Consider the following 23,295-nt stretch of genomic DNA (forward strand, 5'->3'; position numbering starts at 1 on the left):
TTAGCTCTCAATATCTCATCTTACCTTTTTTTTAATTAAGAGGCTACTCTGAGTTCTTATATTGTTTTGTTTCCTTCATTTGGGGTAAAATAAGTCCTGCTCTGTACTTAGAATACATTATGAGGTGGATATTTGGATGGAAATAAGGAACCTGATTTGCCAACATCTTGGGAGACCCAGCGTGTTCTATTCTGAGATTCCCAGGGGAGAATCTGAGTTGGGGCAAACAAGCTAAAGATAGATGACTTTTGAGAGACCCCCCAAAATCAGCCCAGCTGTGCAAACTCAGAGCCTGACTCTGACTCTTCTCCCCTGCTACACACAGAGACACACGTGTGTGCACAAACAATGCAACATGCAAGCACACATGTGCACACACATGCACACATACTTTTTTGGTCTTTCCCTCTTCTCCCCAGCTCCAGCTATTCTGCAGCGTTCTCGCCTCCCCCTTTTCTTAGATGATCATGTCACATGTCAGCTTTTTCTCTCCTGGTGATTTGTCCTTGCTCCCAGCTTCCGTACATTTTTTAAAAGGTTGCTTTATTGATGCCATTTATCTTTACACAGTCATTTCTGGAGAAAACAACAGTTACATCGCCAACATCCACCTCCTCTGATTCCTCCATCCCTTGTAACTAGAAACCATTAAGCAAACCCACTGGCTCTAGTCGGGCTCCCTCACAATGGCAGCCCCCTCTCCGGGCTGTGAAGAGGGAGAGAGCGTTTGTGTCTTGGGCCCTCCGTGGCCATCGCTAGCTCTTCCGGCGCCTGGTTTGACTTCTTTTAAAGGCTTTTTGTTGTTTAATTCCCAGTGTTTTAACACCGAGCCCATTTTCCTTTTGGTTTTGCTTCTTTCCCTGCTCGTTGGTTCCTCTGCGTTTTCTTGCATTTCTCTAAATTACTCAGTTGTCATTTCTCATGATGGTCAGGATAGTCTGTCTCTTCCACTTAAAACTTTGCGTGGGCTGATGAGGTCTCTGTTCATCCCCATGAATCCATCTAGACAGCCGGCCCTTCCCTCATTAAAACGGTTTCTCTTTCTGTCTCTAGAATTTCATTCTTGACAGCCTTCATTCCCTCCTGAGGCTCGTTTCCCTCTGTCAAATTTTTAGTCCATAAGATCCTAGTTAGCGTTTCTCAGAACCTCTGATCTCCGTTCTTGGCAAGTATAATGCGCAAGTCAATGCCCAGTCCTCTCTGTCCTCATTCACAGACCCTAGGACGGAGTGCTCACCGCCCCCCAAGAATCTCATCATTCACATCCCAGAAATCAGGTCCTCATCACTGGGGAGCCACGCAGAGGAGGAGCCATTCCCCCTCTCGGGTCCATCCATCCTTTAAATAAGGACATTACCGTGAAGGCAAATCAAAAAAGTGCTCTAGGAAAGATGAGACAGAAGTGAAGAAAGGGAAAGAAGCAAGAAAGGAGGAGGGAGAAGGGAGGGAGACAGAGAGACAAAAACAAAGAGAGAGAGAGGGCAAAGACAGAGACAGACAGACGGAGATAGAGAAATAGTGTGTTCAGCAGATGTTCAGCTAATTGAAGTTCTTTCACTTCCTATTATGCTTCTGGGTCTCCCGTATAATCTCCTGTATAATCATTGATCAGAGCGCTCCAGAATCTGCCTCTCTTGATCTGCGTGGCCGTACTTTGCCCCGGCCCCCTCTCAAGACTTGCTAGTCCCTATATGCAGTGCTACTCTCCTGAGCCTTTCCAATCTTTATGGAAATTGTGTTAAAAGCTGAGATGGGAAGTTGGCAGTTTATCTAAGAGGTTCTAGGCAGTGACTACAGGTTTTGGAGAGGACGGATACTGTGCCGAGGAGGGGGCTTTGGGAGATGATTTCGGCAGCGGTGAGACTTGGAGCAGGGTATTGACAGGAGGAATCCAGGTGAGACAGGATGGGACCCTTCCCTAGGGTAGTAGAAGGGACTGATGACATCTTTGTTGTCTGAAGACCAGCTTGGCTACAGGGGAGCTCAACACAAGGCAGTGTTCATCTCAAAGTTCATTTGCTACGTTAAAGACACACTGCATCCCTGGATGGAGTCCTCATACCCCAAGGTAGTCATTTGGGTCTTCCCCTTTCCCCAGTTGCCCCCATTTCCTGCAAATCAAATCTCTAGTCTCGATTCATGTCTCTACCACAGGCCATCATGGTGGGCTTTCCTTTTATTATTTGCATTGCAGTTTTCATATTATATTATATATCCTATTATAGTTCTGATATCCGTACTTCCCCAGCTTCCCATCATTCACCTTCCCTTCTAACAAAAAAAAAAAATTGAGCCAACTCAATTGAAAAATCAGTGGTGTTTCTGTATGTATTCATAGCCTCTCACCTCTCCTATGGAAAACAAAAAGATCGGGGCACTTTACCCATCCCCTTCCTGAGGATAAGAGTGGCCGTTATTATTAGCATTTTTCAATGATCTTTTCCTTCTCCTTATTGGAGTCGTTCATATCGTTTGCTTGGTTCTTCCTATTTCCCTCTGCATCAGATAATACAAGCTCTCCAATGATGATCTGAAGTCCTTGGATGCCTCACCATTTATGCACAACAACATTCCATTACATTCACGTACCAGAATCGTCCAGCCATTCCCTGCTTAATGGTTGTCTGCTTTGTTGCCAATTGTTCGCGATTAGAAAAGGCGTTGCTTTAAATATTTTATGAGTGTTTTCTTACTATTTTTGACCTCTTTATAATAAATGTCCAGTGATGAAACCCCTGAGTCAATGGATCCCTTTTATTACATAAATCCAAATTGTTTCCCAGAAGGTTTGAAAGATCCCTCCTTGTCAAGACACGAAAATGAGGCTGGAGATGGAGGGAAGAGAAGTACAACCAATGAAGGCACGAAGGTCAGATGCCAGTCAGGGTGAAATTCTCCATCAGATGTTCTACCTTGGAAACACACAGTAGTCACATGTCTTTTTAATTCGTTTTATAGGGAATGAATTGAACAAGAGGTCATGGAGCAGCAGGTCCCAAACTGTAGTTAACATAAGGGAAAGACCCCTAGATTTTGAGACTGAGGACTTGGATCCAAATCTCTATAACTCCATAGTTATAGTTATATAACTCTATATCTCTATAACTAATTGCCTGAATCATTTTGGTCCTGTGTCTCCATCCTTGGGGCATCTTTTTCCTCTTCTGTAAAAAGAGAGGTTTAGACTGTATGATCTCTAAAATTTCACTAAGGAAATGATCCCATAGGGATCGTGAAGTTCTCAAAAAAGTCTAACGGCCCTTCAGTCCTTTAGGGAGCTCGCTGGGGAGAAGCTTTGCTGCCCACACTTTTGAGTGACCGCTCTGGGGTGGAGAAGAGAGACGAGGCTGGTGTGTTCACTTGGTCTTGACAGTAGCATCTCTGGATCCAGACTCACCCTGTGTTTGGCTGTGGTCATTCATGGGCTTGCGCTGTCCACCTCCATTCTTAGCTCTGTCCACCTCCATTCTTAGCGTCGTCCATTTGGCTCCCCCCACCCCGCTCCGGGACTCTCCCTGTCTGGCCCCAATGGGTTTCTCTGGAAGAGGATGCAATTGTGCTGCTGCCATTTTCCTGGTTCTGCTCCCTTACTGTCACTCATCCCTTAAGCTCCTTTCTGTCCCCGTTCCCTCTTCATTTAGATTCATGATCCTGCTTCCTTTGGCTCAACCAACCACGGAGTCAACGTCTGGCTTCACTTTGATCAGGGGTTTGTAAGTCAGGACTTAATGGGGCATATTTTCACCTGGGGCCAAAACAGTCCAGTAGGAGAATGGCAGAGGAGGCTGGGGGCCAGAGAGGGCAGTTGTAATGTGATACAGTGATAGCCAGAAAGGGGGAGATCTGTGCTTGTCCCCTGAGGGGAAGGCAAACCCCCAGAAGAGGAACATCGGGACACTGAGAGCCCCGGGAATGGGATGGAAGCAATCACCAAGTGAGGTACAAAGGAAGGGTAGCCCACATCAGAAGTCACCGAGGACCTTGGGACCCACCTAGGGCCAAGCCTTGATTGTCTTGGACCAGAAAGATCATGGGTCCATTTAATTAGGTCATTTGGAGAGGAATGAAGCCGTAGCATCCCAGAGCGGGAAGGACCACAGAAGTCGTCTGGTCTGACCCTCTAATTTGTACAAGGAAAAAAGGGGGTGCAAGATGCAAGGGAAAGAACAGTGGCTTTGTTTTCATTGGTACAGATTTGAACCCTTATATATCATCTCCCTTAAACTGACAGTAATGAAGCTCATCTATAGAATCATAAGGCACTTAGAAACCAGGGCAGACAGCTGTGAGACGAGCAGGACAAATGCAATCTAATCTATTAAACATTTGTTAAGCACCTACTGTTTGCCATGCACTGGGCCAGGGATTTATCAGCAAAACAGAAAACAGAATTCAGCTTTGGGTACATTAGGTGAAGTAGCCAGGGTTTTCAGAAAACAACAAATCATGGGGAGCGATGCTCAAATAAAACATGGGTAAAGCTCAGATAAATTTTGGGATTCTCCGGTGAAGAGCTCCAAGCCAGAGAGCAAAGGTCATGGCTATATGCCAAAGGCTGGAAGTCAGGAAGATCCCTTGATTTTCATGAGACTAGCCATATGTTCAGGGACTCATGAGATTACAGACTCAGAGCCAGAGAGGACCATGAGAAAGAAAAAACTAGTGAAAAGTGAAAAAAAATTGCTTTAACCTGCATTCAGCCTCCATAGTTCTTTCTCTGCATTTGGATGGCATTTTCCATCACACGCCTATTGACATTATCTTAGATCACCGTATGGCTGAGAAGAGCAGTCCATCAAAGTCGGTCATTGCCCAGTGTTGCTGTTACTGTTTACAGTGTCCCCCCGGTTCTGCTCCCTTCACTCCGCGTCGGCTCCTGTAAGTCTTTCCAGGTTTCTCGGAGGTTCCCCTGCTCAGCGTCTCTTATAGAACACTAGCATTCCATTACTTTCCTAGACCACAATTTCCAACCAGCATGTAGTAAGCGCCTACTGTATGCCAGATGTGACACTAGGCTTGAGAGACACAAAGACAGGGAGGTGATTATTTTAATTGATATTATCTCATATCCTCTTAAACCCTTTTTTTTTAACCTTCCTTAAGGACGGCAAGGTGGCACGTAGATAAGAGTTCAAATATGCTCTCAGACACTTCCCATCTCTGGGCAAGTCACTTAACCCTGCTTGCCTCAGTTTTCTTATGTGTAAAATGAGCTGGAGAAGGAATCGATAAATCACTGCAATACCACGAAGACTCCAGATAGGATCATGGGAAAGTCAGAAGTGACAAAACTGTAACGGGAGCCCATAGCTGACAGGAAGGAACTTCTCTGGCTATTTACTAACGTCGGGGCCAGGACGCAGAGCTCGGTCCCCTAACTAGGGTGTGGAGGGTTGGGAATGTTCCAGTCCGGTTCACGCCTGTCGTGGGAACACTTTAGCCACGTTTCACTAAGGAAGCCCCCAGATGGTCTTCTTGCTGCAGCGTTCCAGAACTCCGGTTTTCTCCTATTTGGCCAAAGCAAACTCGTGACTCACCTCTGGGGAGCAAGGCTGGATGCCAGTCAAGTCGATGTCCTCCCTCCTCCTCAAACGCTCCTCCAGCTCCCACCTCCCCTCCCGGAGGCAGCGTTCAGTCAGGTGTCTTTTTCTTCCTCCTGAAAGGAATCGGTTCGGACAAGATTCCCCGAGCCGTGAGTCCCAGACCCGGTTGGACACCTGAAATTCAGCTGACGTGGGGGACAGTTAGCCTGCGGTCACACGAAGGTGCCGCAGCCACATCTTCACCGAGCAGGGAAACGTGAACATTTCGAAGGCTTCCCAACGAGGTGGAGAAGAAAAAAGTGAAACGAGCACAGGACAGAGGGTTGGGGGCGGCACGGTGGGGACATCTCAGGCGACTTGTGAGAGGAGCGTCATCGTGCAGGGGCAGCGGTGCCTGTGGAGGCCGGTTCCTCATCGCCTCCCCTTGGGCCTCTGCACTCACCCCCACTTACGCGTCTTTTTCCTGTGATGGACCCTTTGGGCAGAGGGAGGAAGCCTGGGAACCCTTTCTCATAATCATGCTTTTGGATCGTTGAGGCAATTGTTCCAATGAAGGGAGAGCACAAAGGGCCGGCCCAACGCCCGGAAGGAGTAAACACTTGGTGTTGCTAGCTCAGACCAGGGGGTCCCCGGGAACCTGGGGGCCAACCCTGTGGAGTCCTCCCAACCCCGTGGAGTCCTCCCAATCCATGGAGTCCTCCCAACTCCTCATGGTCTCCTTCGGGGCCTGCGGGCTGAGCTTGGTTGTGCACGAGGATGGGCACGGCCTCCCAAGAGGGCTCTGGCCAGTCAAAGCCCAGCAGGGGACTTGGAGACAGCACCAAAGAGCCTCCGAGACGATGGACTGTGAGGCCCAGAAACTCCCGGAGACCCTCAGTCGGGCTGGAGCTGGGATGGTGGGCGGGGGATGGATGACTGCCCCCAAGTGCCCGTAGAACCTTGAAGAGGGGCCGGTGGAGCAGGTGGCAATATTAGGGACCTCCTGACCCACCCAGGGAGAACGAGGGGGAACCGAGGGACATGGTCTCTGTCAAAGGGTCAGGGTTAAGGCGGCGCCGCCCCCAGGGATCCCCAAGGCAAGTGAGGGTGCTAAGCTGGGAGGGCGACTTCCTGCGGGCACCGGTGAGAGGCCCAGGGCGCGGGGCACCGGCTGGGGAAGATCTAGCTGACCCGGGCGTAGAGTCGGGCTCACCCCAGAATGTGTTTGTGTTTCAGCCAGTGTGGCCCCGTCGCCTCCGCTGAGACTCCCCATCGGCCGCCCTAAGATGAGAGCATCTGGCGCCGCCTGCTGATTCCCCCTCGGAACTCCAGAGGCAGCTTATGGGGCAAGGTGAGTGACTCCTCCCACCCCCACGGGCGTCCGGGACTTTTCTCAAGGGACCCCGGGTGTCTCGGGGCGGAGGCCGTCCCGCTGGGGGCCCCAACCTTCGGGGACATAAGGTCACCCCGTTAAAAGTGATCCCGTCCTGAACTAGAGGCCCCCGAGCGGTCGCTCCAAAGGTTCCTTGCAGAAGGGACCCCGGCCCCTCTCCCGACTCTCCTCTTCCCCTTTATCCAGGCTGAGATCTGTCCTTGAAGTGGTGGGTATGAAGGAGGAGCTGTGTCTGCTCACTTCGGCGGTTTGGAGCCTCTTGCTTTTAGAAATTCACATGAGTTTTATGTATTGAACCCACCTCTGTCTGTCTCTCTCTCTCTCACTCCGTCTCTCTCTCTCTCCTGTCTCTGTCTCTGTCTCTCTGTCTCTCTCTGTCTCTCTCTCTCTCTCTGTCTCTCTCTCTCTCTCTCTCTCTCTCTCTCTCTGTCTCTCTCTCTCTCTGTCTCTCTCTCTCTCTCTCCTGTCTCTCTCTCTCTCTCTCTCTCTCTCTCTCTCTCTCTCTCTCCTGTCTCTCTCTCTCTCTCTGTCTCTCTCTCTCTCTCTGTCTCTCTCTCTGTCTCTCTGTCTCTCTCTCTCTCTCTCTCTCTCTCTCTGTCTCTCTCTCTCTCTGTCTCTCTCTCTCTCTCTCTTTCTCTCTCTTTCTCCCTCTCTCTGTCTCTGTCTCTCTCTGTCTCTCTCTCTCTGTCTCTCTCTCTGTCTCTCTCTCTGTCTCTCTCTCTGTCTCTGTCTCTGTCTCTGTCTCTCTCTGTCTCTCTGTCTCTCTCTGTCTCTCTCTCTCTCTCTCTCTCTCTCTCTGTCTCTCTCTCTGTCTCACACACACACACACACACACACACACACACACACACACACACACTCAGATTTTGTGAGACACAGTAAAAGTAATTTTCGCTTGAGGTCGTCCTCTTATTTGAGCCTAGGAAACGGCTGACGATATTTCATTTCCCGTTAGAAGGAACAAAGGGGCCGGGGGGAGCGGGAGGGCCGCGTTTCTCTCCCCATGGCAGGGCTTTGTCACATGTGGAGAAGAGGCCCTGGGAAGCCGGCTGCCTCCACTTCTCTCTTGATGTCCCAGGGAAGCGTCTCCCCCAGTTGCTAAGAGCAGAGACGCGAGCACTGAGCTAGGGCTGCCCGTAGGGGCCCCTAGAACAGCGTGACCCATTAAAGGATGGACTGAAGCCCATCGCCCGGCCTCTCGAGGACCAGCTCCCCTGTATCACACCAGATAAAGGGCCGCCCTTCAGCCCCTCATCGCCCTGTGCTGGGGACTTGGGGCTCTCTTGGGGAGAGAGGGCAGAATCACTTAACTGAGGCCTCCCCAGCTTCATCTCCACCCGCACCAGGACAAGGCCGCCCTTCTCCGCGTCCCTGACAGGTCGGCGTCCAGCTTCTGCTTCAGAACTTCATGAGGGAGGATGTCGCCCCCCCCTTGGAGCCCCCGAGTGCGTGAGAATCGGGGAATACTTCTGGTCTGCGACCGGTCCCAAGCCCTGGACCAGAGGGGACACCAGAGCTCTCCAGTCCTTGCCATAAGCCAGAAAGCGTGATCAGAAGCTGCAGCTCCATTGGGTTCCTCTGAGATTTAAGTGATAAGGGGATTGGGTCCATCCAGTGTCCGACAGCCGGCAGCGCACTCGGGGGGAGCCGCTGATTCCGAGTAAGAAGGAGCCGCTGAGAGTGGGCCCCAGGACAGCCCCATCCGTGTCTGGAAAAGGGGGGGACTCATCTGCGAGGGGGACGGGAACAGCCCCCTTGTTCTGCTTAGGAAACATTAGCTCCACTAGCTTATTTGTAGCACTAGAAGCACTACGGAAAGGACCCTAGAGACCCCCTCCTCCTTTTTAAAGATGAGGAACCAGAGACTCAGCTCAGAGGAGAAGGGCCTTGGCCGAAGTCCGCCTTCATGGCGCCCGTGAGGGAGGAGGAGAATCTCCAGGCCCCTTTTCACAGGTGATGGCCCTGAAGCTCTGAGACCGGACGGCTCGCCCGAGGCTGTGCCCTGGAGAACAGGGGCTCCGGCCGACCTTGTGATCAGGCAGGACCAGCATTGTTTTCCTGGAACCACCTGCCTCTTGATCAGAGTCTCCATTGGGAGGGTCCAGTTTTTGCCACTGGTAGGAAGCCCTCGACCCCATTTACAAAGAGTATGTTTTGGGGTGACCCTGGTCCAAACTGCATATGAAGTTACCTTCTGGAGAGAGATGCTTTAAGGCAGAGACTACAGAGAATGAGACGTCTGTCCCACTGGGGGCGGGGACCCAGCCTAAGCATAGTGAGATATTCTCTGAGGAAAAGGAAGGAGGGCTGCTCCACGTGGCGTCTCCAGTGGTGAGAGGCCCACCAGCAGCACCTCCCGCTCAGGATCCTAGCCCAAGCTGAGACCCTCAGCGCCCCCTCCCAGCTTCCACCTTTCTCTTCCCGGCCCCGGCTGCTGCTCAGGTCAGTCGCGACAGGCAGAGGGCATTTCCCCGGGCTGGATCGCTCTATGAGAAGTGGAGCAGAATCAGCAGAATCGGGATCAGGGGCATCTGATCACCTCAGACCCCCACTTTGCAAGGCAAGGAAAGTCTGTGGCTGCCTCGGTTTCCTCCTCTGTAAAATGAGGAACCGGAATTGGCGGCCTCTAAGGTCTCTGGCTGTGACCCCGGGATCCCCCAGACGCCCCATGTTTTATGGTGGCTGCTGCTAGAGGTCCTTGTTCTTATGATCACTGTTGCCAGGTTATGGGCGGGGAGACGAAGGCTCAGCTAGATGGTCACCGGCTAACATGGGTCAGGGGGCCAAGGCCAGGTCTGCACTCCAGCCTCTTCTCCCTGGGCTGTGTTCTTGAGGGCAGGGATCTGTCCCAGCTCCCTCTGAGGCCCAGCATGCAGTGGCGCTTACTAAAGGCTTGTCGCTGCTGGCCGGAGGGATCCCTCAGCCTTAGCTCGAGCCCTCACCGTCCCTGAGGTGGTGCAGAGAGAAGCGGGACCGGGGGCCTGCGTCAGGTCTCCCCTCCCCCACCCCGGAGGGTCCCCTTCCCCCACCCCAGAGCATCCCCTTCCCCCACCCCGGAGCGTCCCCTTCCCCCACCCCGGAGGGTCCCCTTCCCCCACCCCGAGCGTCCCCTTCCCCTTGCCAGGGTCAGCCCCCTGCTGAGCCGCCGTCAGCTCGAATGCCCCGGGGGGAGAACTGCTTCTGGAGAGGCCCCGAGGTGGGGGCCATGCTCATAGTCCTGAGGGGCAGGAGCCCTGTGGGGCCGCTGGGGGGTGTCCCGGCCTTGCAGCCTCTGCTGGATGGGGGCCGAAGGTGAACCAGGAAAGCTAATTGCATTGTCTGCGGGGTCCGGCCCTGAGGAAAAGAGCATCTGCCCTTCCCGCTGTGGGACCGGCCCCCTCCCCTCCTCTTCCGATATGCTCCTGGATCCTCTTCACGCCCTTCTGAAGCCATCAGTCAGAGCCGGGCGCTTGCTCCGTGAGCTGTTAACCTTGCTCGGGGCCACAGAGGGAAGGACACAGCGGCCGGTGCAGGAGAGCAGCCTCTGCTTTAGTTTCCCGGTTCCATCACCCCCTCCCACGATCAACCTGCTCGCAGACAAGGGGAGGCTCGCGGCTGGTTCAGCTGCCCCTAACTGGCCGGCAGTCACCGAGATGGCCCATCCAGAGCACGGCCCAGGCCCCGTGCTCCCTGCTTCCCCTCTGCATCCTCTGGGCCTCCCCTTTTCTAGGCCTCAGGCGGCGACCAGTGACTCGTGCTCGCATCTTACCCGGTTCCCATATAACCCATAAACACGTGCGCCCCCCCCAGAGTCACCCCTAAACAGAGGGGCCCTCACCAGCCTGAACCGTGAGGAGGAGCGGCTCGTCCACTCCATCCAACAGGGAGGACTCCCCGGCATTCCCGGAATCATTCGTCTCCCCACAGTAACGTTCCTGAGCACGGCCTGTCCCTGAACCCCTCCTGCACTATAATTTGTGGGATTAATTTGCCAGCAGACTCTTCTCTGTGGACGGCGCAAAAGGAAAATTCTATCCCAGATGAAAGGCTCCTGAAAGCCAGATTAGCAGAGTTTGAATAAATGAGGTTCTCTGAACGGCTGTGAGGGAGCCGGCAGGATTCCTCCCGGCAGGATGTCGGTCTGGGCTGCGTCCCACGGAATCTCCTCACCATGCTTTCCGGGTGGAACCTGGCGCTCGTTTCCATCACCCTCCTCCTTGCTCCTTGTGGGGCCTTCTGGCGGGGGGGGTGGAAGCCAACTGATGGAGGCAGGGGCTGTGCGCAAGAGAACGGTCTCCCGTCGGGGCCCTGGGTAGGGGTTCATCCCCTTCCTGGTGCAGGCCATCCTGAGGAGGAAAAGCCCTGAAACAAATGAATGCAGGCCAGCTTTGGGGGAGGTGCTTCAGGGAGCCGGGACATTTCTCCTCGGAGGATGAGGGCCCCAAACGTGGGAAGACGCGCATCTCATCACACTGGAAGAGCCTCCTCGTGCATCAGCCTGTTTCCAATCCAGTCTCTACAAAACTGCCAGAGCAGCCATGACCACGTTGGGCCACATCGAGCAATTACTCTCAAAGCCTCCCCGTTCCCTTACTCCCCAGTCACAGGGTCCCAAACCACTACCCCCCCCCCGGCGGCATTTTCCCACCAGAAAATACACTCCTGGTGGGCAAAGACTCATTCAGTTTTTATGTTGCCCACTCTTAGTACACATAGGTCCGGCACATGGGACCAAAGGGAGGATCTTTGAGGGCAGAGACCATTTCTTTTATTCCTTGGTATCTTAGCACATAGCACGACACACAGCACACAGTAGGTGCATAATAGAAGCTTGTGGAATTGACTTTGAATAATTATGACTGAGGACGCTAAAGCAGAGGAGACCAGGACGAAGGTATACACACTCATATACATATATACTTTCATATATACACCATGTGTACGTCCCAGGATCTGCCTGGGAAGCGGGGTTGGGATTACATCATAGCTACCCATTTGTTTGGGGATTTAGTCATCTCTGTTAGGAACACAGTTAAGTGCCCTAAAGGATTCGTGTTTATTGGAGCGCTCTCCTCGGCTGAGGCAGGCAGGGAAAAGTGCTAGAAAATATAAGGTCAAGGAGGAAAATGGAGATCACCGATGCCTTTGTTTGATGAGCGAAAATTCTGCGGCTTTTCCATGTGTCCCCCAGACAGGCCTGAGAGAACTGGGCCTAAATCCTCAGGGGGAGAGTGTTGCCAGCTATTAGATCCTCAAGAATTTTAAACAGTGGGATTTCCTTGTCAGAGAGCCAAAGGGGACACTTGGTGTGCGTTCTGGGTCCCCCAGCAAGACGACTCGGAGGATGCTGGGAAATCCAGCCAGGGCTCTCAAAATGGAGGGATGGCTTTCTCCAGGAGAGCGAATGGCCAGCAATGAACGATCTCACTGGAAAGCAGCTCTCCAAATGTTCCTTCTGTCTGAGCCCCTTCTGTTCCCGGCCTCGGCACTGGCAAGCCCAGATGTATTTCTATTTCACCAAACTGTAGCTGAGTGTCTTTAATCCCTCCAAAGCTTGGCCTGATTCTTTAATCCTGCTTTCATTTTTGCTACAAAACCCCTTTCAGCCCCTGGACTCGTGCAAAAGTTTACTTAGAAGATTATTTAGGAGCTAAATTAAACTGCTGTTCTCTGCCTGTGAGGATTATACCCGTTCTGAGTCTGGGATTTCAGGGGGAAATGGCCCTTACCCAGGGCAGGGTGGCCATCCCGGGGGTTGGGGGGGGGGGGCGTTGTCACGACAATGGCCCAGCCTCCCCAGAATCACAGACTGAGACCTGGCGAGGTCCCTCCGAAGGTTCCCTTGCAGTCCCACTTTAGGCTATTCCTGGTGAGTCCCTGGCCAGGCTCTGGTGAAAGGCCCCAAGCAGGGGGAGCTCGCTGCCTCCTGATTCCACCAGTTCTCCAGTCCTTAAATTCATCAAGGAGGAAGCTTGTCCCGGAGGTTAAGGAACTTGCCCGACAGTCCTGGGAGGATTCGCACCCATGCAGCATTCTCTCCAGCAGAGTTCCCAGGGTCTAACGCAGTTCTGGGTGGTAGAAAAGGGCCCTTTGCGGGCGTGTCCTGAGGATTAACGCTGCGGAGGTCTCGAAGGGCAGACTTACCCACAGTGGGAACCTGCCCTTCCGGGCAATGGAGTGGGAAGTGAGCGATCAGGGCTGGCAAGCACGCAGCTGCGGCCGTTCCTCCGTTCCTCCTTCTCCCGGGTCTTGCCACCCAAGTCTCCCAAGGACGTCGCCTCTCCACAGTATAAGAAGAGCAGCTCCAGGTGGAAGCTTCGGGTGTTCAGAGTCAGGAGCCAGCTGTGGCCCATGTTTATTCATGCTCCCTCTCACCTGCAACTTACGGCAGCTCTGAGAGTGCTGAGATGATCCGGGTGGTTGCAAAGTAACAGATTTTGGCTTAACGTGCCCAGAATGTCTCATGTGAGGGCCTTCCCACCGTGGAAGAGCTGCCTGGGAGGTGATGAGCTCTCCTTGGCCACAGAGTCTGGGCAGTGCAAAATGTGCCCAAAGGGGCCGGGGCCCTTCCAAGGCCCCAGGCGGTTTAGACCGTGGCAGAGAGGGCATGGACACCATGGAAGGCAGAGGCTAGTGGCTCTCGCCCCTAAGATAATGCCCCTGCTGCCCTTGCCCAGACTCATTGTGCACATGAACGAGTTCCCATAGAAGTGTCGGGGCACAGAAAGTCACACTCGAGGTGACGGTTCCAGGGAGCCGTGGGACACTGACCCACATGTGCACACGCACATGTTCCCGCTTTCCTCGGCCAAAAGCTCATTTTTTATTTGCTGGAGCCACTAAGTTGGACGAGGTGCGTCCGGCCAGCCAGCTTGACTTCCTTGGCCAATGAGCTCCAGCCCACTCAGGGTCACCCGGCTCCTGGTTAGAATCATTTTATTCAAGGACGGAACAAAGTAGTCCAGTCCGGGCAGCCAAGTCTCCGGCAGTGACCCCCTAGGAGGAGGAATGAGGGAGCCGGGGCTCTTGAGTTCACCACAGGTCCGAGGTGATGGAGGCCAGGCCTCTGCTTCCCCTTCTACCCACTGGCGACAAGCTGAGCTCGGTGCCCTGGGAGCCGCTCCCGTCCTTTCTGCAGATGTAACCCGGCACTCCCAGAATCACTGAGTTGGAAGGGACTGGAGGGATCATCCCATGACCCGGCCGACCAGGCACGATGTGCTCCAGGGCTGCTGCAGCTTCGGCAGGGACAGGCCCCCGCCTCAACCCCTCGATCTTCCCCTTGCCTGTTTTCAACCCCACTTCCCGAGCCTTCCTCGAAGCCTCCAAGGGGGCCCTCCCTGATCAGGGCCTTCCAGCAGCTTGCACTGTAAGGCAAGGACAAATGGTGGGTGCCCTCCCATCTCCTCTAGAGCCCACCTGTAGCCCGTGCCCGACTTCTCAGCCACTTCTGGAAGCTCAAGGTTGCCACCTGTGTCACACCCTTACCTGCCCACATGGCCAAACCCGGCCTGGCTGCACACAGAGGCCTCCACTTTATGAGCAGTCTTGAAGCCCCCAGTTCCAGCAGCTGGTGGGGGGGATATCTGGAGAAAGCTTGCCTGGCTAATTGCCCCCCCCACCCCACCCACCCCCCCCCCCCCGGCATTCCTTCTGCAACCCCAGAGGCACCTGCTCCCTTGATGGGGGGAGGAATGCTACTCTCTTATCATCAAACCCAAGCTGCAAAATCCAGCCCTGGGCCTTCGCCCCGTCAGGTGGTAAAATGTGCCTTCCTCCCCATCCGGGCAGGTCGCGCCCTTCCACTGTTCCTTGAAGGGGCAAAATCCATTTCTTTCCTTACCAGGCTCGATTCTGGCTAAGCTACCTGGCACCAAAACGGACATCGGAGGCCCCTTTTGAGGGTTCTCTTTAAGCTTGTAAATCTTAATGAAAATCTCCAATTGGCCTCAGGGCTATGGCAATTAGGGAATTGGGCCGAGGGATTTGGGGTGAGGGGAACAGGCCGAGGGATTTGGGGATGGGGAGGGACAGGTGACACGCCATTGGTACCCATCACACTTCTCTCAGGGGAGCTGCTTCTGTGGACCTTGTCCCTCTCACCCAGGGCTCCTAGGGGACTTCTCAATTTCTTCATGTGCACCTTAATGGTTCCTGAACTGGGATCCATTCGCAGTGTCCCTGCTCAGTACTTGTGGCCAATCAAGGACAATGGCACTTAGTTAATAACACGTAAAAGCACTGATGGGAGAACGTGGACTCTAGAACCGGAAGGGACCTGGGGTATTAGGAGGTTAGCTTTCCCCAGTGCCTAGGGCAGTGCTTTACCCACCATAAGAGCTCAACAAAGTTTGTGGAGCTGAATTGACTCAGAAGAAAGAGCCTGGGTCAGTGTCCCACAGTGAGTCAGTCAGTGAAGCGCACAGTAGGCCCCATGTCCAGCCTCGGTCAGCGTGACTCGTCCTTCCTGTCCCTGACCTCATGCCGACTTCTCAAGGTCGGGCGTCCCTGTGCCGGGAGTCAGACTCGCGGGGTACGCGGCGCCTCCCTTCCTGGAGGGAACCCTCGGCCCCTGCCCCAACGTGCTCTCGAGGGCAGGCTTTCCGAGGAAGCTTGCGTGATAACGCCCCAAGAGCTGGTTCAAGAAGAAGCAGCCCAAACAATCCCTAACTCGATTCTTATAGAAAACCAAACAAAGCCAAATAAAACCCAAAGCCATGGCGAGATCGATCGGGGAGCCTGTGCTTTTGTTCACCCTCCCTCTCACAAGGGCTTGGCTGGTGCTGCCTCGGGTCCTGGAGGCAGATGGATTTGTTCAGTGGACCTTTAAACCAACCCAAAGTCATTGACATGACAGCAGCGGCAGTATTGGGTGCATCCCATGCCCAGGAAACCAAGGGATTTGGGGGAAAAATAGGTCACGTGCCATTGGTGCCCATCACGTGGCCCTCTTCCCAAGGCCAATGGGAGGGTTAGTGCTCTCCGGTTTAGAACAAAATATCACTGTGATTATTTTTCTCCCCTTAGCATTTGTCATCTTCTCCAAACAGGGAAAGAGTGACCATCTGTCCGAAACCCGCATCAAACCAAATCGGTCCCTAACAGCAAAGCTGCTTTGATTTGAGGTAAGGAGATTTTAAAACAGACTTTTCTGAGGGGACAGAACTTCAGAAAATTTAAAATGCTGTTATAGACTTCTCTTGTAAAGACTGATGAGGGGGAGAGCACCAGGTGGACCAAGGAGGTTCACAGCTTAAAACAAAGCCCACTGAGTGAGCGTATTTGATCACAACTAACAATAAAGGGCATCAATTTCTTCATAAGTGGAAAAAAGGAAAATTGGAGTTTTATAAACCTATTATTTGACAAGATACAAATGAATTTATTTCCCTTAAACATATTAATTCATTAATTAACATTATAATGTTAATTAATTAAATATGCTAATTCTTTCAGGGTTTGTGGGGTTTTTTGCTTGCTTTGGCAATACAGAAATGTTTTTGAGGATCAATTCAAAATATTAAAAATTGGTTTAGAATTAGAAAGATAGAAAGTTTTATTTCTAAAAAAAAGAAGTCTATAGCACAGTAAAGGTGTTTAATAAATGTTTTGGGTGAATAATTGATAGCTTTACAAATGTTCAATTTCAATAGAGACCACCTTGACATTATATTCTCAGCTTTTCATAATGCCATTTACCTAGTGCCCAGCACATTGCTTTGCATCCAACGGGGACTTATGAAGTATCTGTTGGGTTTGCTGGAAGTGGATTTATGCTTTACAAAGTCCTCTCCTATGCGTGCACCATTTAATGATATGGAAGCTTGGAAAGAGGAAAGAAAATAAATGTTTTCATTTTAAAAAAATCTTATTCGATGAGTTAACTATGCCTTATGAAAAGGAAGTATCCTGGATTTTTCTTTCCTCACATTTAGAATGGCTATCCTCTCTGACTTCTTTGTGACTATAGCCAACCTAAATTCTTTCAAAGTTCTTTCCATTTGGTTCCATTTATACGTATCAAGGAAAAATCATCAGCCGGGTCCCAAAGTGGTCATTGGACTGAGGCATTTCTAAAGCCATCATCTTTCTAATTGTGCTTTAGGATCAAGAAATACAAACACTCAAAAAAAAAAAAAAAAAAAGGTCCAATGTAACTACTCTGTGCTCCATCAGCTTAAAATCAATCCAATTTTTATACTGGGATTGGAAAACATAGCTGGAACTTTTCTTCTAACTGGTGTGCTTGTCATTTAATTGGGATATGTTCCAATCTAGGGCTGTGAATGCTGTTTTAGAATACAAAATGATTTTTGTATTTGCCTGTTGCTTTTTTTTTTTTTTTTTTAGAATTATCTCAAGGGTGGAAAAAGGTTAATCATTTTACAAATGCAAAGGAATTAAATAAAATGAGCTTACATTTGAGATTAAGGAAAAACAAACAAACAAACAAAATTCCCCAGGTAGCCAGATGGATTTTCCTTTTCTTGAGAGTACTGTCTGAAATTGGATTAAGTTATATTTGTGGTATTAAGTATTCATGTTAATTATAAAAATCCTAATGACCTTTTTTACTCCTTTGAATCATTTATTTAAAAACAATGAATGGTAGGCAGCATTTCTATTTTCATCTTCTAGTTCATAGAAAGTAAAAAGTAAAATAATTTCCAAATTTCCCTTTTCTAAACCATCACCTTGGGTGGAGAATTTGCTTCAAAGAAATAAGGCGAGAGGGGTCAAAACTGTTTTGTATGTTTGGGAGGTTTGTGATTGTGCTATCAAGCTATCCCTTTAACTTAAAGGGATATAAATATCCATTATATTTATACTTAGAAAATGCTAAAGTTTGTATTACGTGGTTTGAAACACAGCGGCTTTATTATTTCTCTTATCCAAACGCCCACACCCCAGATCGCCAGTCCATCATTAATGTCTTCTATCTACAAGAAGACACAGCTGCTTTTGTCAAGCAAAAACAACGTTCTCGTTCATGGCTAATGCCCATGAATGGCTAGCAAAGCTGGGTTCCCCTTTCCTCCTCGTGTCTCACCCCTGGCCATGGGTGCTTTCAGAGAAAATGACCGGTTCCGGCTCTGGAAATGAAAATGGCACCCATGTCAAGGGTTAGGAAATGGCGATTTATGTTCATCTAGTTTTCCAGAAATAAAAGTGAGAGTTAGGTGATTTTCCTGTTTATTAAGATAACGACAGTTGGCTAACATGGCTTTAAAGAGATGGCCAAGGGTTCACTACGTGACTTTGGACATGGATCTCCATTGTCTCTCAGATTCTGCCCCGTGATTCCATCTGATTTTCTATTTCTACCCCAACAGGTCAGGTTTTCCCCCCATTGAAGACATTAAAGCTAGATCACCAGTGAGTAATGGGGCCCGTTGGCCATTCTCTCTCTATTTTAGAAGGAAATGAGAGACTGTGAATGTCGTTTAATAGCACGGGAGTTAGAAAATGCTTGGTAATAAATTCCATTTCTTAGGGTTCTACCTGCTGTTTCTTGTCTTGATCCTTTTGGGAATTTGAACGCTAACCCAAGGGGCTTAGTCCCTGCATTTGTTATTCTCTAGAATTCTCCTTCCCCTGATTCTGGGGCAATAGGAATGCCCTAGGACAAGGGGACAGGACGGGCGGTGGCCAGCCCGGGGCTCTCGCCACTCACTGTGAGCACCGATCATGGAGCAATGTCAAGTCAATGTCATTAGCAGGAGGGGAAAGAGCCTGTGGCGTCAGCCCAGTGCTTACATTACTGGGGAAGTCTCTTACCCTGTTCCCAGTCTCTAAACGGGGACTGGTAACCCAGGGGCTCTGGGAAGAGGAAGATGAGTTCCTATAATAATCATCATCTTGCAGTTCGAGCTTACGTTTGTGTTGGGATTGTCTTTAGATGGAAACAAATGGGGGAGAAATGGCTCTCCTGCTGTGAGTGTTTGGCGCGTAATGTTCGGCAAATTATGATGAGTGGAAATAGAAGGATGACTTTGATTTGGGGAATCTTTCCTTAGGCGCCTCCCCAAAACACCTTCCCGGCAGTGGGGGCCGGGGCCCTCTTCCTCTCCTCTCGGGACTTGGCTTTTCTTTGCTATTTTCTGAGAGCTTTCATTCCATCTTGGGGGGAGGGGGGGGGTTGGAACATTTGCCACGGAAACAAAGATCAGAAATGTTCCTAAATCTCTGTGAGTCAGGATCGTGTTTAGTGACTGAGTGACTGGGCTGCGATCGTGCTTCCACACCAACATTATTTATTGGCGGAATTTTCCAGAAGGATAAGGGAGTGTATTTGTAGGCTGGGAATGTTTCCTTGGTTAGTTTGGGAAGGGTTTTAAAGCTCTGATGAAAAGTTCTGGCTTCTTGATCGTATCCTTCGAAGTATTCAGTAGGAGCAAAATGTTTGTAGACTGCAGCCCAAATTGCTACCTTTGTTTTTACAAATTTCAGCGCCGAGTCTTGGGGCTTCGTTGGGCGCTCTGAATGATGCCTCATTTCCCTAAATTGCAATCACGATACTAATGGCAGTAACAGCATTTATGGAGCACCTTAAAATTTGCAGAGTTCTTTACAGAGATCTCATTGAATGAAATCACATCAATCCAATAGTGTGTCGCTGAGTGTCCCCACCCCAGCCCTTCAGCCTTCATTACCTCAGCAGCACACGCCAGATGACATTGGACGGGCCGAGAGTTTCTGAAGCCCTGGTCCTGCACGGTCCTGGGCTTGGCCGGGACCCCCGGGGCCCAGCAGCCTTCCACACTTCCCCCATTTGGCGAGGAAGGAGTTACCCCCAGGAAGTCCTGGACCCGACTCTCGTCCCCCAGCCCTCGTGTATCCAGCAAACAGCTTAATCGCAGACGCCGGTGCCGTGTATGGGGCTTCTCCGTCAGAGCTGCGAGCCCCGGGCCCTGAAAGAGGCAGCTGCCTTTGCTCCCCCCAAACGAGAACAGACTTTAATGTGTGTGTGTGTGTGTGTGTGTGTGTGTGTGTGTGTACAGATGTGTACTTGCACACACACCTTTTGTATTATATGTAACATAGAGCATCTACATGTGTCTGCGTGAGAGAGACAGAGACAGAAAGAGACAGAGACAAAGAGATGGAGAGACAGAAACAGAGAGAGACAGAGAAACAGACAGAGACAGAGACAGAGACAAAGAGATGGAGGGAGAGACAGAAACAGAGAGAGACACAGAGAGACAGACAGAGACAGAGACAGAGACAAAGAGATGGAGGGAGAGACAGAAACAGAGAGACACAGAAAGACAGACAGAGACAGAGACAAAGAGATAGAGGGAGAGACAGAAACAGAGAGAGACACAGAGAGACAGACAGAGACAGAGACAGAGACAAAGAGATGGAGGGAGAGACAGAAACAGAGAGAGACACAGAGAGACAGACAGAGACAGAGACAGAGACAAAGAGATGGAGGGAGAGACAGAAACAGAGAGAGACACAGAGAGACAGACAGAGACAGAGAGACAAAAAGAGACACAGAGAGACAGACAGAGACAGAGAGAGAGACAGACAGAGAGACAGAGAGAATTTGAGGCAGCCTGAGAGGAGCCGGGGCTGGGCTGGGGCCGCTGATTCTTCTGCCTTTGCAGCCCATTCCCGCGTCCTGGCGCCCATTCCTGCCCGCCGCGGGGTGGGCGTTGTACTAATGTGCACCGGGCCGACATTACGAAAACCTGTTGGTGAGATTAAGGGTGCTAAGGTGCACTCGCTGTTAATGGGAATAATTAGGCTGCGGGAATCAAAATTTAATATGAAAAGCTGTAAACAAATGACTGCTGGGTGGTTTCATGTTCCGCAGACGCTGAGCCAGAAAATAGTCGGTAATACTGTTTTGCCCACTCCTTCTTGGCCCCCTCCCTCCCAAGGGAGAGGGGAGGCTGTTCCACTGCTGGTGCAGAGAGTGGGGGAGGGAGGGGGGCCAGAGAACAGGCAAAGTGGGAGGGAAGGGGCTGCCGGTCTTAACTATAATTCAGGTTGAGGCGTAGGTGGAGTGAGAATGGATCTGCAGTGACAGGCTCAGAGCCACTATCAGGCAGGGAGGGTGCCCACGCTCGTGTACACACACACACACTCACACCCATATACACCCACACTCACACTCACACACACGCACTCACTCACACACACACACTCACACCCATACACATCCACACTCACACACACTATCACACACACACACACAGACTCACACACACACACACACACTATCACACACACACACACAGACTCACACAGACTCACACAGACACACACACTATCACACTCACACCCATATATACCCACACTCACACACACACACGCACTCACACACATACACTCACACCCATACACATCCATACTCACACACTCTCACACACACACTCACACACACACACACACACTCACACACACACAGACACACAGACACACACACTATCACACTCACACCCATATACACCCACACTCACACACACACTCACACACATGCACTCACACACACACTCACACCCATATACACCCACACTCTCACACACGCACTCACTCACACACACACACACACACTCACACTCATACACATCCACACTCACACACACTATCACACACACACACTCACATGCTCACGCACACACACACACAGACTCACACACACACACACACACACACACAGCTCCTGAAGGATCCCCAGTGAGGGCCCAGGCTCAGGGCCCTGCCAGCCAGCTGCAGCCACATCCGGGAGGGCAGCGGGAAGGGCCCCCAGCCCCAGAAGATGATGGAGCCCTTTACCATGGGCCCCTCACAGCTTCTTCTCCTGGTCCCCAACCAGCCAGGCTCCTGGGAGCCTCAAGGGAAGAATCCCAGTCACAGCCTCCTCCATCTCAGGCCGGGAGTGACCTGGGGCAGCAACTCCTTTATTTAACATGGGGGCAAACTGAGGCTCAGGGAGGGAGACGGCTAACAAGAATTGGAGCGGGGCTTGAACCCAGAAGCAAGGTTCAGAGAGAAGGGAAACCTTCTTTGCATGAGCATGGCCTAAATGTGGGTCCAGGCCCAAGCCAGGAGCCCCCCACGAGGGCGCCCCTCATGCCCGGGAAGCACTCGGCTCTCAGGGACCCCGAGCAGGGTCAGCTGCTTCACCTGGAATTGCAAAAGGCAAGTGCTGGAAGGGACCATCTCCTCCAAAGGCTGAGGCCCCGTGACCTCCCTCCAAAGGGAAGGCTCCGCTCCCTTTGTTGGTGACAAAATGGTCCAACCTGGCCCTGAAGAAGAGATGAGCAAACACACTTTTAGCGAATAGGGGCTGGGGAAAGGGAGGAAACTCCAGAATAATGGCCTGATTGTCTCAATCAAGCAAATTGAGTTTTATGCAAATGCCATCAGACTCAAGCCATGTGTTTATTTGTTTGGTTTTTGCTGAATTGATTTTTTAATCTTTCCTTTTTATTCTTTGTAACTAGGGGTTGCTCCCTGGGGAGGGAAGAAGGGAGGGCTAGATTCAGAAATCAAGAGAATATCAAAACAAAAGATATTAGCAAGAATTCAACAAAAGGGAACATTGCCAAGAAAAATATGTTACTAGGTAGAAAATTAATGGATGTGGGAGATGCTTCCTAGGGTTCAGGACGTTTGGTGCAGAAATGCTGCCAGTGGGTTGGGGGGGGGGGGGCGACTTTCTCCAGGGTGAGCTTTTTTAATTGAGAATATTCTCCAGGCTTCTGTAAATCCCAAAGTAAATCCATTAAGACACAGAATTGGTAAGGACAGAGCAGAGTTTTTTTTTTCCTTTTCTTTTACCCAGAATAGATTTATTTGTTATTTCTTTTTTATTATGGTTTTTTATCAAAGGTTTTATTTTCAAAACATATGAAAGGATAATTTTTTCAACACTGACCCTTGAAAAACCTTGTGTTCCAATTCTCCCCCCACCCTCCACCCCATCTCCTAGATGGCGAGCAATCCAATCCATGTTAAACATGGTAAAAACATATGTTAAATCCAATATAGGCATTCGTATTCACCATTATCTTGAGAGCAGAGTTACTTCACAGAGATTTTAAACATAAACAATTTGAGAGTCATCTTCATTGAGCTGAGCCCAAACAATCATGGAAATCCCACCGGCTCCTGCTTCTCAGCAATCGGAGATCTGACCTTTGGCTCTTATGTCCCCGCTTGGGTCCAAAATAAAGAGGCCGACGACAGTGTTTGCTTGAAATAAAGTGATCCCAGCTGGATTTGATTGAAAATTGATTGAGACCTGGGCGTCATCCCCACAATCCTCAGGGCCCTATCTCCGATGGCCTGGAGCCGCCAATTCAAACGAGACTCGTCCCAGATGTCTGATGTAGATCCCCGAGTTCCTAGACTTATTGTTGGCAAAAATTATCTTGTTTTAAAATTCAT

At 50.8% G+C, this 23,295-nt stretch overlaps 1 protein-coding gene across 23 annotated transcripts in view; it reads left to right on the plus strand.

Annotated features, from left to right (window-relative positions):
* The window catches only part of PCBP3 (poly(rC) binding protein 3), a 308,429-nt gene that overhangs the window by 199,074 nt on the left and 86,060 nt on the right, over nt 1-23,295 (plus strand). For 21 of the 23 annotated variants that reach the window (XM_051998342.1, XM_051998341.1, XM_051998332.1 and 18 more), the window contains 2 exons: nt 6,759-6,873; nt 15,945-16,019. The gene's annotated coding sequence lies outside the window, so the exon portion shown is untranslated. The remainder of the gene's footprint in view (nt 1-6,758; nt 6,874-15,944; nt 16,020-23,295) is intronic. The other 2 variants (XM_051998322.1, XM_051998323.1) reach the window with 1 other exon arrangement.

This window comes from Antechinus flavipes, chromosome 4 (genome assembly GCF_016432865.1).
Source record: "Antechinus flavipes isolate AdamAnt ecotype Samford, QLD, Australia chromosome 4, AdamAnt_v2, whole genome shotgun sequence".
Lineage (NCBI taxonomy): Eukaryota > Metazoa > Chordata > Mammalia > Dasyuromorphia > Dasyuridae > Antechinus > Antechinus flavipes.